This window comes from Pelodiscus sinensis, chromosome 1 (assembly GCF_049634645.1).
Source record: "Pelodiscus sinensis isolate JC-2024 chromosome 1, ASM4963464v1, whole genome shotgun sequence".
Classification (NCBI taxonomy): domain Eukaryota; kingdom Metazoa; phylum Chordata; order Testudines; family Trionychidae; genus Pelodiscus; species Pelodiscus sinensis.
The window spans coordinates 52,280,271-52,296,997 of NC_134711.1; the positions used below are offsets into that span (position 1 = coordinate 52,280,271).

General features: G+C 39.5%; 1 protein-coding gene across 10 annotated transcripts in view; it reads left to right on the forward strand.

Annotated features, from left to right (window-relative positions):
- The window catches only part of CNTN1 (contactin 1), a 393,162-nt gene that overhangs the window by 213,926 nt on the left and 162,509 nt on the right, over positions 1-16,727 (forward strand). The window lies entirely within an intron of this gene.

The window sequence follows — 16,727 nt, forward strand, 5'->3', positions numbered from 1 at the left end:
TAGTTCAACAAGAGGTAGGTCTCACAAAATTATGACATTACCTGTTTTGGGCATTTTATAATATGAAAAATTTTATGGGGGAATGGGTTAGGTTCTGGGAGGTAGAGCCATGGAGTTTTGGTGTTAAATGATTCGATTAAAGATGTGGAGTGGAACAGAGTTGGGAAGGAAATTGAAAATGAGGACAAAATGTTTAAACTTGATGTGGTAAACAAAGGATGTGGCAGCTGGGAGGGGCAGATGTGGAGGTAGTTGGACACAGAAACTGTTGTAGTTGAGGTTGACCAACCCTTTCCATTATAAGACTCTCTTTTCAGTTGCTTATCATTTTGTCATAAAGTAGCTGTTTGAACTGAAATTTTCCATGCCAGATGTGTGCATGTTTGGAACATTTTGGAAAAACTGGTTAGCTATTCGTTACAGTGAGATTAGGAGAAAACTTGTTTTGACCTTGTTAAATTTAAATTCTGAGCCGCCAGGCTTTAGAGCAAGGCTAAGGAGATTGATAGAGTTGCTTTTATGTCTAGAATGTACTTTTCACTATTCCTGAGAGTGGGGGAGACAGCAAAATTTAGTGATGTTATAATCCTTCTAAAAATATTAGTTCACACATGGTAAATTCTCTGAAGAATCTTTCTGCACTGAATATGCTCCAGCCAAGGGATGCAGGTACTTAGAAGAACTTTCCTTCAAGTAGTAACCCTATCCACTGCTATGAATGGTTGCAGTGCCTAGCTTTTGAGTTGGGAGCAGGGATATTGGTTCACTTGTGCTCAGTGTTCCTCCTGTTATCACGGAGGCAATGAGGAGGAAGTAAAGGAGATCACATATTTAAAAACTGTACTGTATTCTTATGCATACGCACAAGCGGGCGAAATTCAGATTGTATCAGCAATCTTAATACTGGCATTTCCTAACTCCTGAGTGCTGACTTTGGCACATTAAGGCTCTCGTGTATCGTTTGATTGATTGATTGATTGATGCTACCAGGACTGCCCAATGATTTATGCAGTAATCAAGGGCCTGACAACATCCATTGATGTAAGTTAGATTTAATCTCATTGGACACTATATCAGGACCATGTAAAAGAAAAAAAAAACCAAAACTACTATTGCCACATGCTTCCTATGAATAAGTGTTGGAAACCTGTGTTACGTTTCAAGTTCCACTGTCTGATAATTGGCAACTCCTGCATGTCCTCCTCTTGGTTTCATGAGGGCATTCCATAATCTATTTTTCTAGAGGCTCATATGGTGAAACAGAAGTTCAGATATTTAACTGACCTAATATCTGCAAAAAATATGTAGTTACCATGAGCAAAAGGTTTTTCTTGCTTGCAGAGTATTTTATAGAGAGTACTGTAGTTCAATAAAGAAATCCAATATCTTTGTTGCTGTTTAAATGACATGGCTTGATTTCTAATCTAATATCTGAAAGGTTTTTGCTCTGCATTTGATCCAGTGGCTGTTCTAATAGCACAGCCTACCTCACAACAATGCATCTCTTGGTTGACTGAACATTATGAGAAATTTCTATTTATTTTCTGTGGCCCAGAGGTTAAGTTGCAGCTGATGTGCAACATATGCATGACATTTATTCATTAATAGCTAGCAAACTACAAACTGTAAATGCTACCTAATATATTGTAAATTAGAAAGCTATATAAAAAGATTGTCTGGGTAGTACTGTAAATCTTCTGAAACCTAAATAAAAGAGTATCATTTAACTTTAAATGTTCACAGTACAATAAAGTCTAATGATTAAGTATCTATAATTATTAATCTTTAATACTATAAAGAAAATAACAGAATTCAAAATAGTTTAAATAGTCTGATTACTTTCAATGACTGCCTTGCATTTTTAAGTGGGGTTTTTGTTTGGTTGGTCTGTCTGAGTGAAGGGCTTCATGGCTCGGGCAAGGGCAGGAAGGGAGAAAAGCTTCTGGAAAAGGGGCAGAATGTCACTGACTCATCACCTGGGAATATAGGATTTGAAGAGAAACAACAGGGCTGGGAACCTCCCTGTTTACACAGACCAAGGCTGAGGCAGGACACTCTTCCTTCATTTTAGATGGTAAAGTACCAGGTTTGGTCACCTCCTGCTATTGGCACTATGTCTCTTTTTCAGAGGGACTAGGAAGGATTTTTCCCCTTGCCCCCATATTGTGTTTGGTGTACTTGGGATTTTTGTTTTCTGGCCTTCTCCACAGCGGGTTTCAGGAAGCACTTTGTTCATGCATGGCATGACAGGTGGTTGGCAATATGTTGCAACTTATTATTTAAGCATAGGGTGGAGGTCCTATAGAAGTACTCTATGGGAGAGTTATATAGTGACCAGATAAATGGCTTGGAAAAGGACTTAAAAAGAGGTGTTCATTAAAGGAACAAATAGGGGGCAGTTGGGGTTTCCTATGATTGCTATGGTTGGGAGCAATCCCACATTTTTATAGCCCAACTTAATCCTCCTACGAGGCCAGCGTGGATGATAAATTCCCAGCAAGGGATTGGCTGGAATGAACTAGGATGGAAGAAGAGAGCAGGTGAAAAGCCCTCACTCTGAGTATGGTAAGTTTCCAGCAATGGATTTGATAGAGGCAGGGATGAAAAAAGAGGGGGATCTCAGGAAGCCCCTCCCCCAAGATAATTACAGAATAAATATGGGGTTACCCGCACTGTACAATATTATCTGCTGGGTAGTCACAGACATCTAATAATAAAGTTGCAGCCTGATGAAACCCATGTCAAATGTCTCCTGTCTTTCTTTCAGCATAGCCAGACAATATTGTACTCAGTGACAGCTCAAACCCTTGAAAATTAGCAGGTATCTTAGTAACAGCTACTTAGAAATTTGAATTTGTTTTTTAAACATTAAAACTGAAAAAGACAACTTCTCTAAAATCAACCAGAGAATTCTAGTAACCATTGAATTGATTTTCTTCCCTTTTTTTCTCCCATTTGCAGCTGCCTGGTAGTCTAATTCATATTGTTTATTCACAGGATGAAAGAGATGTTTCTCTTTCATTCTCATTCTCAACAGATGCGAGTGATTGATGTAAGAAAAGCCACTCTGGTTTAAAGAAAGTTGCTAGGAAACGTGCAGTTCGCAGATGAAATCCCCTACTGAGCTTGTCTTCAGCTGAACAATAAAAAAAATAGTGTGTTATGGCATGTCCTGGTTCTGAGACTATAAAAATAAATAGCCAACTTTTCATAGGCAGAAATAAGACTAGTATGAACTTATTCAAAACACTTCATTTTGGAAATGTTTTAAAATATGTATTTAAATTAGATGATTTGATATATATATAAGGTATCTGAATAGTTCTCAAGTCTTTATTTCAACCAGTACATGTTACTACACTTATGCACAGTGAAAAGTAGGCAGAAAATAAGTGTTCAGTGTTGGAAAGAAATTCATTCATAGCCAACTTAAGCTTAGAAATCTTTGTTTTAATATTTCTCAGCAATTGGACTTTTATACTATACTTTCAGACTAGATGACCTTGATGGTCCCTATGGACCTCAAAATCTGAGTCTACTTAATTTTTAGGTAAAATGATTTTATGAAACAAACCCCCCAAAAAATAAATCTATTGAAACAATGCAGTGCTGATTTCTTTTTTGAACACAGAGGCAGACATCCAACTGTAGACAGTAAACCAAGAGTGACAAGACATAACCCAAATTTCCTGCGAAAATTAATCTGTTTGCATTTTGTAAGAAGATAATGTGAAGGAGAAAATGTTTGTTATTACTGAAGGAGTAGAAAGAAAAAAATTACTTTATATTAAACTGTATATTATGTTTACAAAAGAAAATGCAGCAATATGCTCTTTTGCGTAGTAAGGATTTGTGGTGTTTGACAAAAAGACTTGATCTTTTTTTTGTTTTGTTTATTTGTTAAAACTGTTAACTAAGAGGCAGGCAAACAGAATATTCTCTAAGAAGGGCTTTTAGGCATGCAAGTATAACTGTTAATAATTGGGAAATGTGTGATCTTAGCAATGTTTATTACTCTAAGAAGAAATAATAGCCTGTTCATAGGGTAACCCATGTGAATAAAGGACTTGCAGATGGAGCCCTACAAATCTGGAGCTTTGATGCAGATATCTGTGGATCATTTTTGCAGATATGGATGCGGGCACCAATTTTGTATCTGTGCAGGGCTCAATTTATACAGGACTGGTTTTCAGCAAACTTGTTTCCATAATAATGATGATTAAATACAGTGTGAATATACATCTAAGAAACACTTTTCATTACCTGAAAGCCTGTCAAAACATTCTGTTTTGTAGCTCCATGATTCAATAAAAATGATGCAGCTATTTTAACAATTAACAGTTAGGTCAATATCTTGCACATATCATGCATTATTAATTGCCTAGCACATTAGCCTTCCTTGTGCAAAAATTACAGTTTATAATTGAAATACTAACTGACCCTTAATCACAGTACAAATAATTAACTGTAGTAATAAGAGAGAGATGACATAAAAAGCAATGGAGGGGAAATAGACTAATATCAATACACAGGGAGGCTCACAATGCAATTAATAAAAATAAGACCCTCTACTGATCACTTAATATATCTGGGTAAGGAGGGAATTGCAAAAATCAAAATAGAAAATCATATACTTCTATTTTGACTTTTCTGTTAGATACCAGACAAGGCAAAGAAAATCCCATAATGCTTTACTTAATTATACAAGAACCTTAATAGAGAAAGAAAAAGAAAGTACAAGGAACTAACCGAAAAAGCTCCTATTGCTAGAGGTCTATGGTTTTTTACATAAATGGAACCGAACCATAATGGAAATATGAGAGTGAAACACTAGGCCACTGTACACTAGGCGGTTATTTAGAATTTACTAAGTTTGACTTCTGAGCACCCAGTTTTACAAATTCGAAATTCTGTGTCCTCGCTAAGGTGAAGACTCTAATGTAGTTTGAGGTAGCACGTCTTCATTAATGGAGCTGGACTCAGAGCGCCAGGAAGCACTCTGGGGAGATGTAGGAGGTCCGCCGGAGGCCACTTAGTTTGCATTAGTGGCTCTGGAGCGTCTACACTAACATGTTGGAGTTACAAATTTGGGAATAGCGTTGCTCCTCATGAATAGCAGGATGGCCCCTTATTCTGGAATTACGAGCTTGGTAGTGTGGATGCATCCCTTAGAAAATTGGCCTTGGGAGATAATTGTGGACTAAGGCCCTAGACACCAGCATATAGAATCATAGAATAATAGGACTGGAAGGGACCTCAAAAGGTCATTGAGTCCAGCCCCCCGCCCTCAAGTCAGGACCAAGCTCCGTCTACACCATCCCTGACAGATGTCTATCTAACCTGTTCTTAAATATCTCCAGAGAGGGAGATTCCACCACCTCCCTTGGCAATTTATTCCAATATTTGACCACCCTGACAGTTAGGAATTTTTTCCTAATGTCCAATCTAAACCTCCCCTGCTGCACCTTAAGCCCATTACTCCTTGTCCTGTCCTCAGTAACCAAGAGGAACACATTTTCTCCTTCCTCCTTGTGACACCCTTTTAGATATTTGAAAACCGCTATCATGTCCCGCCTTAATCTTCTTTTTTCCAAACTAAACAAGCCCAGTTCATGAAGCCTGGCTTCATAGGTCATGTTCTCTAAACCTTTAATCATTCTTGTCGCTCTTCTCTGTACCCTTTCCAATTTCTCCACATCTTTCTTGAAATGTGGCGCCCAGAACTGGACACAGTACTCCAGCTGAGGCCTAACTAGTGCAGAGTAGAGCGGCAGAATGACTTCACAAGTTTTGCTTACAACACACCTGTTGATACAACCTAGAATCATATTTGCTTTTTTTGCAACAGCATCACACTGTTGACTCATATTCAACTTGTGGTCCACTATGACCCCTAGATCCCTTTCCGCCATGCTCCTTCCTAGACAGTCGCTTCCCATCTTGTATGTATGGAACTGATTGTTCCTTCCTAAGTGGAGTATTCTGTATTTGTACCTCCTCTATCAGCTCCTTGAGTATCCTGGGATGCATTTCATCAGGACCTGGTGACTAAGTGATTTTTAACTTGTTCTTTGTGTATCCTATCTTCTAAACTTACCCTCTCTCTGCTTGTATTCACTACGTTAGGCACAACTCCAGACTTCTCGGTAAAGACCGAAACAAAGAAGTCATTGAGCATCTCTGCCATTTCCAAGTTTCCTGTTACTGCTTCTCCCTCCTCACTATGCAGTGGGCCTACGCTGTCCTTGGTCTTCCTCTTGCTTTTAATGTATTTATAAAAGGTCTTCTTGTTTCTCTTTATGCCTGTAGCTGGTTTGATCTCATTTTGTGGCTTTGCCTTTCTAATCTTGCCCCTGCATATAGTTTCCTGTTAGAGATGCTAGGAATTATTAGGAAAGGGATAGAAAATAAGACCCAGAATATCTTACTGCCCCTGTATAAAACTATGGTACGCCCACATCTTGAATACTGTGTACAGATGTGGTCTCCTCACCTCAAAAAAGATATTTTGGCCTTGGAATGGGTTCAGAAAAGGGCAACTAAAATGATTAGGGGTTTGGAATGGGTCCCATATTAGGAGAGGTTAAAGCGACTGGGACTTTTCAGTTTAGAAAAGAGGAGACTGAGGGGGGATATGATAGAGGTCTATAAAATCAAGAGTGGTGTGGAGAGGGCCGACAAAGAAAAGTTATTTATTAGTTCCCATAATAGAAGAACTAGAGGACACCAAATGAAATTAATGGGTAGCAGGTTTAAAACTAATAAAAGAAAGTTCTTCTTCACACAGTGTGTTGTCAACCTGTGGAACTCCTTGCCAGAGGAGGCTGTGAAGGCTAGGACTATAATAGAGTTTAAAGAGAAGCTGGATAAATTCATGGAGGTTAGGTCCATAAAAGGCTATTAGCCAGGGGATAAAATGGTGTCCTTGGCCTCTGTTTGTCAGAGGCTGGAGAGGGATGGCAGGAGACAAATCGCTTGATCATTGTCTTTGGTCCACCCTCTCTGGGGCACCTGGTGCTGGCCACTGTCGGTAGACAGGATACTGGGATAGATGGACCTTTGGTCTGACCCAGTACGGCCGTTCTTATGTTCTAAACTGCAGTGGAAACAGGACCTCCAAAACAAGCAGTTACATTTTGATTATACAGTGTAAATCATATTTTTCATCTAAAAACACAGTAGAATGTGTTTGTTTCTCAGTAGAAAGACTTTTAAGCTGTAGAATCTATTCCTTACACAAACTTTGCTCTGAGCATAAGTAAAGAAGGGATTAATCTTTTGTGTGGTTACTCCAGGGAGAGAAATTTCAATTTCCAGAGAAAGTGAGAGACAGGGAGGCAGCGTATGATATGGTGTCGTAGTCCTGGTACAATGCCGATTCTACTTAAGATGCTAAGATGCTACTACTAATTTACATAAGGAAAGATTATGAGAACAGTAAACAAGTCATTGTACTTGGTTGAAAAACAGGACTTATCTTATTGCACTCTGGGAATATATTTTGTACATTACCGTCTGTACCAGAGGTGGGCAAAAGGGCTTCCGCAGGCTGGATTCAGCCCGCCAAGCAGGTGGATCTGGCCTGCGGGGGGCCTACTACTCCCCCGCCCCCTGGCCAATCAGGGTCTGCAGGTAGGGGAGCGCGCGAAGCCTCCTCCTGCCCTGCCAGGAGAAAGTGACACTTTCAAGTGCTGCATGCTGCTCACAGGGCGGGGGGGGGGGAGGAAAGGAGGGAGCGGCGGAGGCTTTGCATGCTCCCCCGCCTCCAGGCCAATCAGGACCTGGGGGCGGGGGAGCTGCATGGAGTTTTCTTTGCCCTGCCCTGGCCCTGCAAGGAGCCTGCGGCACTTCAAAGTGCCACATGCTCCTCACAGGGCAGGAGGAGGCTTCCTGCACTCCCTGGTCCCCAGGCCCTGACTGGTCTAGGGGGGTGTCAGTCAATGGTCAGGGCAGTGTGTGTGTGTGTGTGTGTGTGTGTGTGTGTGTGTGTGTGTTTCCGAGAAAAGGTTTAACGTCCGTGTCTTTACTGCTAGGACCGGGGTCCCATTGCAGAGGGTAGCCAGCAGGCCAACAGATGCCCCTGTTTATAGGAAGAACTTATTACACCTCAGATTTTAGCTGCTAGAACACAGGGTTCCTTCGCAGTGGGCAGCCTAGGGAAGGCTGAGAAGTGCCCCAGCTGACCTGTCACCTGGGAATGACACAGATCCAAACGCCCCAGCTCTTCCTATACCTGTCCCTTATGACCGGCTGAAGTTCTTTTAAATTGTGCTTGGTTCTGTTACAGCAACTGAAGGAGTCAGGTTAAAGTTTAAACAGTTACAGGTTTACTAAAGAAGCTTATAAATCATATGGTTACAATGGCTATTGCTCTATTTCTTAACTGCTAGCAAAAATAAATTTTAAAAATGGTTACAAAAAGATAAAGATAGAAAATAGAAATAATGGTACCAAGTGGCAGCTTAATCTTTAAAGAGCTCTAACACTATGTATATATATACTTAAACAAAGGACCACATCCAGGTACAATTTTTACCCCCTTCTCTGCCTCTCGACTGCAGCGTGTCAGGCCAGAGTCGGTCCCTCAATTCCTCGGAAAGACGAATACGATGTGGGCGTCCCCTCTGGAACCTCGGGAGGTCAAACACCAAACCTGATCAGCAGATAGGTGATAGATTGACGCTCAGAGTAAGTGTGCTGCTGGGCCTATCTTTATACCCCTGGTTGCCCGTATTCTCTTTCTTATCTTAAGAGGCCAAATTGTACCAGTCCGTTTTGTGGCGCCAGTTATTACAAGCAAGTTTCAAGTTAATTTACACTTGTAAGAGAGGAAGATAACTAAATTAGGAGTGCTGGATGTTCTTGCTGAGCGGGAGATTCCTCCCCCCGCGGACGGCTGTGTGTTCGTATCAATATGGGTTAAGTCAAGGGCACTTCTGTGCAGCCTCTTTGTCAGCGATTAGTTTGACCACCCTCTTATTTCTGCTTACAGTTGTCCATGGTCACTGAGCCAGCATATCTAAACCTCCTGCTCCAAGGTTTTCAAAGATCATGCTGTTTTTCACTGCTCTGTGTGCTCTGCATGCTTTCAAGCAGACAAAGATGGATGTTAAAATGGGGGTTCATGTCTGGCTACAGGGTGGGAAAGCGTGCCAAGCCTCTTCCAGAGCATGGGTGCCTAGTAGGAAGGGGAAGCAAAGAGGCTGCCCCTCCCCAGACCAATCATGGTCTTGGAGTGAGGTAGCCTTGTTCCTTCCCATTTAGGCCCCACCCTTCCTGTTTAGGCCACGCCCCTTCCAAAATGGCCTGAGGCTGCTTCAAAAATTTTTGAAGTGGCCCCTGGGCAAAAATTATTGCCCATCCCTGGTCTATAGAGTTATGGGAAGTGTACGTTCAATTGCAGAAGCTCCACAGACCTACCATACTAATTAAAGAGATACTGTCTTGTTCTTACTGCTAAATCCCTACCTTTTAAAAAAAATAATGGTGACTGAGGACAAGGGTGATGTATTGATGCACAATTAGTTTTACTAGGTGACATTTTTAGGTGCTGGACACATGGAAATCCAGTGCACAAAATGTTGAAATCTTTACAAGTCAAAATTCCCATCTTCAGAGAAAACCTCTGTTGAAGCACACAAATTGCCACAGGATTTGGCCCATAGATTTAAAAGTACTCACTACATCTTATGGCTTAGACCACTGTGCTTCCTAGAGAATTGTTGTCTGTGAAACGACAACGAGATTAGTTTAAAAAAAAACAGAGCTATTTGAATTGTCATTTATTATGCATTTAGACTTTTTTTGGTTAGCATAGTATTTATGAACTGATTGTGATTTTCTTTAAATGTTTCAGCATTTAAGATTTTCAACATTCAAGATTTTCAGCATCTTGCTAAAGAATTCCGATATTTTCCAGATTTTAGGTTGCTCATGAACTTTATACTTAAACTAGTTGCTATATGTTGTGCTGGAGTGTATGATAGGTGACTGTCAAAAATGTGTCTGACCTATTTGCAGTCACAGTCATGATGGAGGCTCATGGGCCTCCTTTCATTCAAGCTAAATGAGAGAAGCAATAAAGCATCTTTTATTGAGTAAGATTTCTAAAATGGTAGCAGTCACCACTCAGGTTGCTGGGCCATGTGGGAAGGACTTACTCAGGAAGACTAAAGCAGGGACTGAATGGAAACACAGGGGCTGAGTCATTGACTTGTGAAGTGTGTATCAGAAGCAGAAAGTGACTAGAAAGCTGAGTACATACTGAGAAACATTGGTAGCATGTCTGTGAGAGAGTAGAGATTGAGCTCCATGTGGCACAGGTCTGACTAGAAGCAGGCTTAGTTTTCTGAACAAGAAAACTGCCTCCTGTTTGTTCATACTATGTTCATGAAAATGTCTTCCCAGTTTTATAGAGAATAATTAATAACTACTTTTTGAGTATAGTATTTCAATCAGCTGTGCATCTATTTTATAGCAATTTAATGTAGAGCCCATATCCTTAGTTTGCTTATGAGAATACCATATAGGACTGTCTCAAAAGCCTGATTAAAATTCAAGTATAGCATGTCTATAGCTTCCCCTTATCCACTAAGCCTTGGCCTACACTAGGGAGTTACTTTGAAATAACTCTCCTTATCTCAAAATAACAAGTGGAGCATCCAAACTATCAAGCCTATTATTTCAAAATAACGGGTTGCTTTCCATGAGGAATAATGCATATTTCAAAATAGTTATTTTAAAATAACGTTTGTGTGGATGCTCAGCTGCTGCTGTTTCAATATGACTAATTCGCAGAGTCAAATTACTCCCCAGTGCTTCCTGGGGCTCTAAGTTGAGGTAGCACATCCACATTAAGGAAGACTGCCTAGGACTAATTTCAAGGCTTCCCTATAATTTAGACATTCTATTTTGAAATAGTTATTTCGGGAGTTATTTTGAAAAAAATTCTAGTGTAGACATGCCCTCGAGCAGTAACTGCATCAAAGAAAGATTTTAGGTTGGTTTGGCATGATTGGTTCTTAATAAATCCGTGGTGGCTATAACTTAAACCCTGCTATCTTGTAGGTGCTTGAAAATTGTCTAAGAATTTGTTTCATTATCCTTCCAGGTACTGAAGTTAGGTTGAGTGACCTGTGATTGCCCTGATCCACATTATTTCCCCTTTTAACAACAAATACTAGGTTTGCCCTTCTCCAGTCCTCTGGGAATGATTCCATCCTCTGTGAGTTCACAAAGATAATCAGTAATGGTTTTTTTTGCTCAACAACTTTTCCCCTGGAGTACTGGTATTTTTTTTTTAATTACAAAAAGATCACTTTACTTCCGGTGACTTCAGCTTCATTTGCACTTTTTCTCACACAATCTTTAACTGTAGTCCTCCCTTCCCTTGTCTGTTATTTTTAATTTGTGTATTACAGACACTTTCCTTTTGTAATGTGGTAGTGCCATATGTTTAATTTTCAAATAACTATGTAAGTGTTGTGAAATACTTAATTGGTTCAAAAGTGAAAAGCCAGAATAATCCTGTACCACTTACTTAGGCTCTAAAAAGTGTGCAGTAGAAATAAGGGCCTGAGTGTGCAGTAGAAATGAGGAGCTGTAGCCCTCTGGAGCAAGTCTAGGAGCCATTGTGCCATAGCAAGTCACAATGTTCCTGCTGCGCAAGGTGCAGCATAAATTCTATTCCACAACTAGCCAGCTCCTCTAGCTAGAGTATGTGTGAAAGAGAGAGCAGGGCCCCAAGAGGATTACTTCTTCTATATTTAGCAGTGTGTGGGAACTGCAATTGTGGCTGGCTCATGTGGGCAAAAACAAAATTGTCAAAGGGAAATAAATGAATTAGTTCAAGGTCCATTTAATTAAATAGTAATGAAATCTGACAGGGATGCAGGCAAGCATTTGGTATTTTCAGCATGTGTTTTAAAAGGTTTTATTAATTTTGCTGGAATTATGTGCCATTGTAAAAAATGCATGGCAGTAAAAGATCTATAGAGATAAATCTGGACATGTACAGATGAGTAAAGCAAGCCATTTTGATGAACACTTTTCACTTATGATACAATCTGCCTCTTACTCCAAAGAGGAAATGGTTGAGAGCTTCAAGCCCTAGTATCTTTTGATATTTAATAAAACAATATGATGCGTGAGCAGTGCACACCCAATTGTCTCTTCTGCCAGTGCTTCTGTCTTAGATCAGTTTGAATAGCCGCTTGGGTAGATGAGTAGCAACATCATGCTCAGTGATACTATCCTGGTCCTATAAAAAGTAACCTGTGCGCTGTCTCATTTAATAGCAGGCAGTACTACTGACTTGACTCAGGGAAATACATCAAAATGCCTCACTTCTCTTCTATAAGCTGAAATGAATCAGTTTAGAGAAAGCGTATATGAAGTCCTCACTCAGCTGAAGTCACTGGAAGTAAAGGAAGATTTTTATATCTTGTCAGGGTGTGTCTCTATACTTACAGCTAAGTATGCTTAGTATTTATAGTATGGAGATTTACAACCACAACTTCCATTAACCCATATTTCTGAAGAGGAGAGAAGAGCTTTTCAAAATTGAATATAATATCTGGAAAGATCAATAAAAAGGGAGATACTGGACAGATCTTGCATCAGCAATAGTGGCTCTAATTTCATAGAAGATAGAATAGTCTTAAACAGCATTAACAGTTAATCGCATTGCTTTCTTATGTTCAAATACAATTATTAGCCATTGACCTGGAATTGATAACATGAAAAAACTTATAGTTACTATTGTTCCCAGGGGAATTCCTGTTGCATTATTATTTAATTGTGTGTATCATTTTGCAATAAGTATGCATTTAACTCATGTCACCTCAGTGCAGACATGAATGGGCAATGAAAAAGCAACCTCATTAAATGATGAGCTTCATAGTCAGAAAATGTTCGGCTCTTTGGAAATTTTTTGAATGATTGGCAGCATCTCTCTCTCTCATTGATCCAGAAAAATGTAAAAAATACTTATCACGGTGCTACCTAGTGTTGCTTCTTGGAAGGAGTGGCAAAGAACCCATTTCCTGGCATTGGTTTTAGAATTCAGAGATGGATGATATGATGTAGCTGGCCTCTTCAATTACTGCAAATTCCTGCTCTTGTTGAGTTAATTTGCCATAATGTTCAGTGTATTAGGCTATGTTAACATTTTCTGGTTTTCTAGAAGAAAATTCTTCCTAATTATGCATTTTCGGCAAAACAGACAGTAGTGCTAGACTTCAAACAAATTTTAGTGCTGTGGTAAAGGCAGGAGGGAAAGGTTGTTTGTGGAAAAATATTCCACATAGATTAACAGATTAATCTTGGGCTAGATATACATACACATTTTTATTGACCTAATTTTTTTTTAACTGGGGGCTGTTTCAAATAAGCCAGGATTCCTTGGACTGCACAATGGTGGTGTATAGATTCTGCTGAACTTTAGTTTTTTTTAATCTGAATGTCATAATTAACAGGCTCTGATAGCTAAAACGGCTTTTAGACTGCTTTTTGAAGATTTCATAAGTCAGAATGAACAAAAAAACATACTAAATTTGTCATTCTCTACTTTATACTGATCGCACTGGGCAGTAGATGCCATATTTCCCTACAATGAATGAATATTATGCGACTTTATATAGTTTTTTTAATAAATCCCATCATCAGCACTGGTGCAAAGGTGCATGGAAATTCAATCAAAGAGAAGACTGAGAAGGGGACATGATAGCAGTTTTCAGGTATCTAAAAGGGTGTCACAAGGAGAAGAGAGAAATTGTTCTCCTTGGCCTCTGAGGATAGAACCAGAAGCAATGGGCTTAAACTGCAGCAGGGGAGGTTTGGGTTGGAGATTAGGAAAAACTGTCCTAACTGTCAGAGTTGTTAAACACTGGAATAAGTTGCCTAGGGAGGTTGTGGAATCTCTGTCTCTGGAGATATTTAAGAGCAGGTTAGATAGACACCTATCAGGGATAGTCTAGACTGTACTGGGTCATGCCACGAGGGCAGGGTATTGGACTTGATGACCTCTTGAGGTCCCTTCCAGTTATAGTGTTCTATGATGCTATGATCAATGAAAGAGATCCCCATAGGTCTGTGATTGGTTAGATAAGGATTCACTTTAAATTTCCTAGGTTGTTCCTTAGGAAGAGGACACACAAATGGAGCATTGAGCTGGACCTGACCAGAGCATTGTGGGATCTCAGAAACAACAGAATTTCCATTAATCCAAATGCCATTCATTCCAGAATATAGCATTAAATCGATCTAATTTAAAGTTCAAAGATCTGTATTTCTGGTATTACAGAATCCTACCTCTGTGGTGTTTTTCTTTTCTTTTCTCAACAATGTCAATTTTTCAGTAGACCTGGAAATATTTATCCGCCTATTATTTCTCCTATATGGTCACACCCATGTATTGCAGGCTTACTATCCTGTTAGCAATCAGTACATGATAAAAATATGTACATGATAATGAATCAGCAGCTGCCCAGATAGCTCTCATGAAAGTGCTCATTAGGACAAACCAGGTGAAAGGGGTAGGTGAAATGGAGCGTGAGCAAGTAAGAAAAAAGAGTAAAAGGCATTTACATTTAAAAACAGTACAAAATCTCAACCATGACATGCCTAGATCCTCAAAGGTTATTTAGGTGCCTAACTTCCCTTGATTTCAGTGTCTGTAATGTTGCTAAATGGTGTCTAGATAAAAGCCAGAAGACATAATCAGAATCCCTAGCATATGACAAACAGGTTGGTAGAAAGCAGTTTTGGATCTGAGAAAAGAAAGGCTTCATGATGCTTGTGTTGGCCAATATATAATCATGCATTGGAGTCCAAAGCAAAAAAGGATCTTAAAGACACTGTGTGAAGAGTTTAATCTTGATTGAAAGGTGTTCAAGTATATTTTCACCATATTTGTATAATGGAATAGAGTCATGAAGGCAAATTAAACCCCTTAAAAACTGAAGTAAACCAAATGGATGGTGTCCATGCATGGATAGCATATGCAGATATATTCCATCAGGGATGGGATGGAAATTATATCCTATCCATGGGTAATAGAGAAACTAATGACACAGCAGAACCAATGAGCAGAAGATGTGATGGATGCAAAGAATGTTTTTATACATGTGTCAAGGCTGTTCCCCACTCTGGCATGACAAATGTAGAAGTTGGGGGCCCTCAAGAGCACTCCAAAACCTTGCCTCTATAGGTTCTGATACGAAAACTTCCTCCCACAAAATCCTAATACCCAGATTTTGGGGGACGCTGCCACCACCCAAGTAATTCCAAGAAAATCAGGGAAGAGATCACTTGGGAAACCCCCTTCCCCGTGCCCCAACCTCCATTTTGCTTGGAGTTGGGAAAAACAGAGGGAATCCACAGACAACAATGGATTCTGCCCTTGTAACTAGGCCGTGAGTCCTAAGGACACAACCATCAACCAATACTGGTTAATTAGAAAAAAACGAATCTTTTATTACCAAAACAAAACTACAGTTGCAAGCATAGTAAATTGGCTAGATGGAAAGAGCCACCATTTGATATAGATACTCAGGGAAAGTCTCTGGGCTGAAGGCTCAGTTACAAAAGAGAAGAAAACTATTAGCAAACTCAGACATTATTACCAAATCCCCAAACAAGGAAAACAATAAACCCTGATGGACTATCTAAACTTCTTCCTACTTATACATTTTAAGAAGTCTGTTCTTGGAGAGAGAAGCCTTTCCCATCTCCCTTAATAGCTGGGAGAAACTGTTCTAAATCTCAAACAAAGAAGAGAGAGAGAAAAAAATTCCTCTTTTCCAGTTTGAAATTCCTACCTGCATTGTAATTGACTGACCACCCGATACCTTGGCTAGGAGACATTACTTAACCCCTTAGTCACCGAGTGCTGGTGCATAGCAAGACAACATGGATAGCAAGAAATCCATCCAAAAAAACAAAATATATACTTCAGACACCATGACTCACTGCCTAAAGAAATAGATAACAACTAGCAGGAAAGTAAAAGCTAGCAAAATATTCCAATTTAAAGAAGCAGGAAATATAGAAGCAAAGAATTCTCCAAAGATATGTCTCCAAAGAATTCTCCGAAGGTATGGATCCTGCTCTGGAAGGATCCAAATGAAGCAGTGTGCATCCATTACTGGGTTCATTGCATTCATTGCACCTCAAGGTTAAAAAAACCTACTGAGAGAGTAAAAATTAATATTGTCTTTCCATGGGTTTGTCAATTACAGATTAGAACTCTTAATAGCTACAACATGACAGGAAAAGGAAATGCATTTGGAAAGAGATTATATGCCACTATATCATGGTCATTTTTATGTATATGACACAGAAATCCTTGGGATTATATTGTAAATTTCTAGTTGGCATGAGTAAGGCTGAGAGAATCTGGATTTATATCATATGCTATAAACGAGAAACTTTTCCCCAAGCCCTCTAAGCTGTAAGATGTATATGCAAATTGCAACCATATCCAAACCTATCCTGGTTTTGGTTTTGAAAGATGAGCCAAAGCACAGCCTATTGCATTAACCCTTCTAGACTTAGAATGGTTCAGATGATTGATTATAAATTGCTTTGAGATCTTTAGATGGAAGATGCTCAATGAGTACAAACTGTATAGAGAGTGATCATACACTTGGTCTACCAGAGTCCCCTTAATTTACAAATATTTACAATTTTCTGTCTAGGAAACATGGAAAATATAGGTGATATAATTG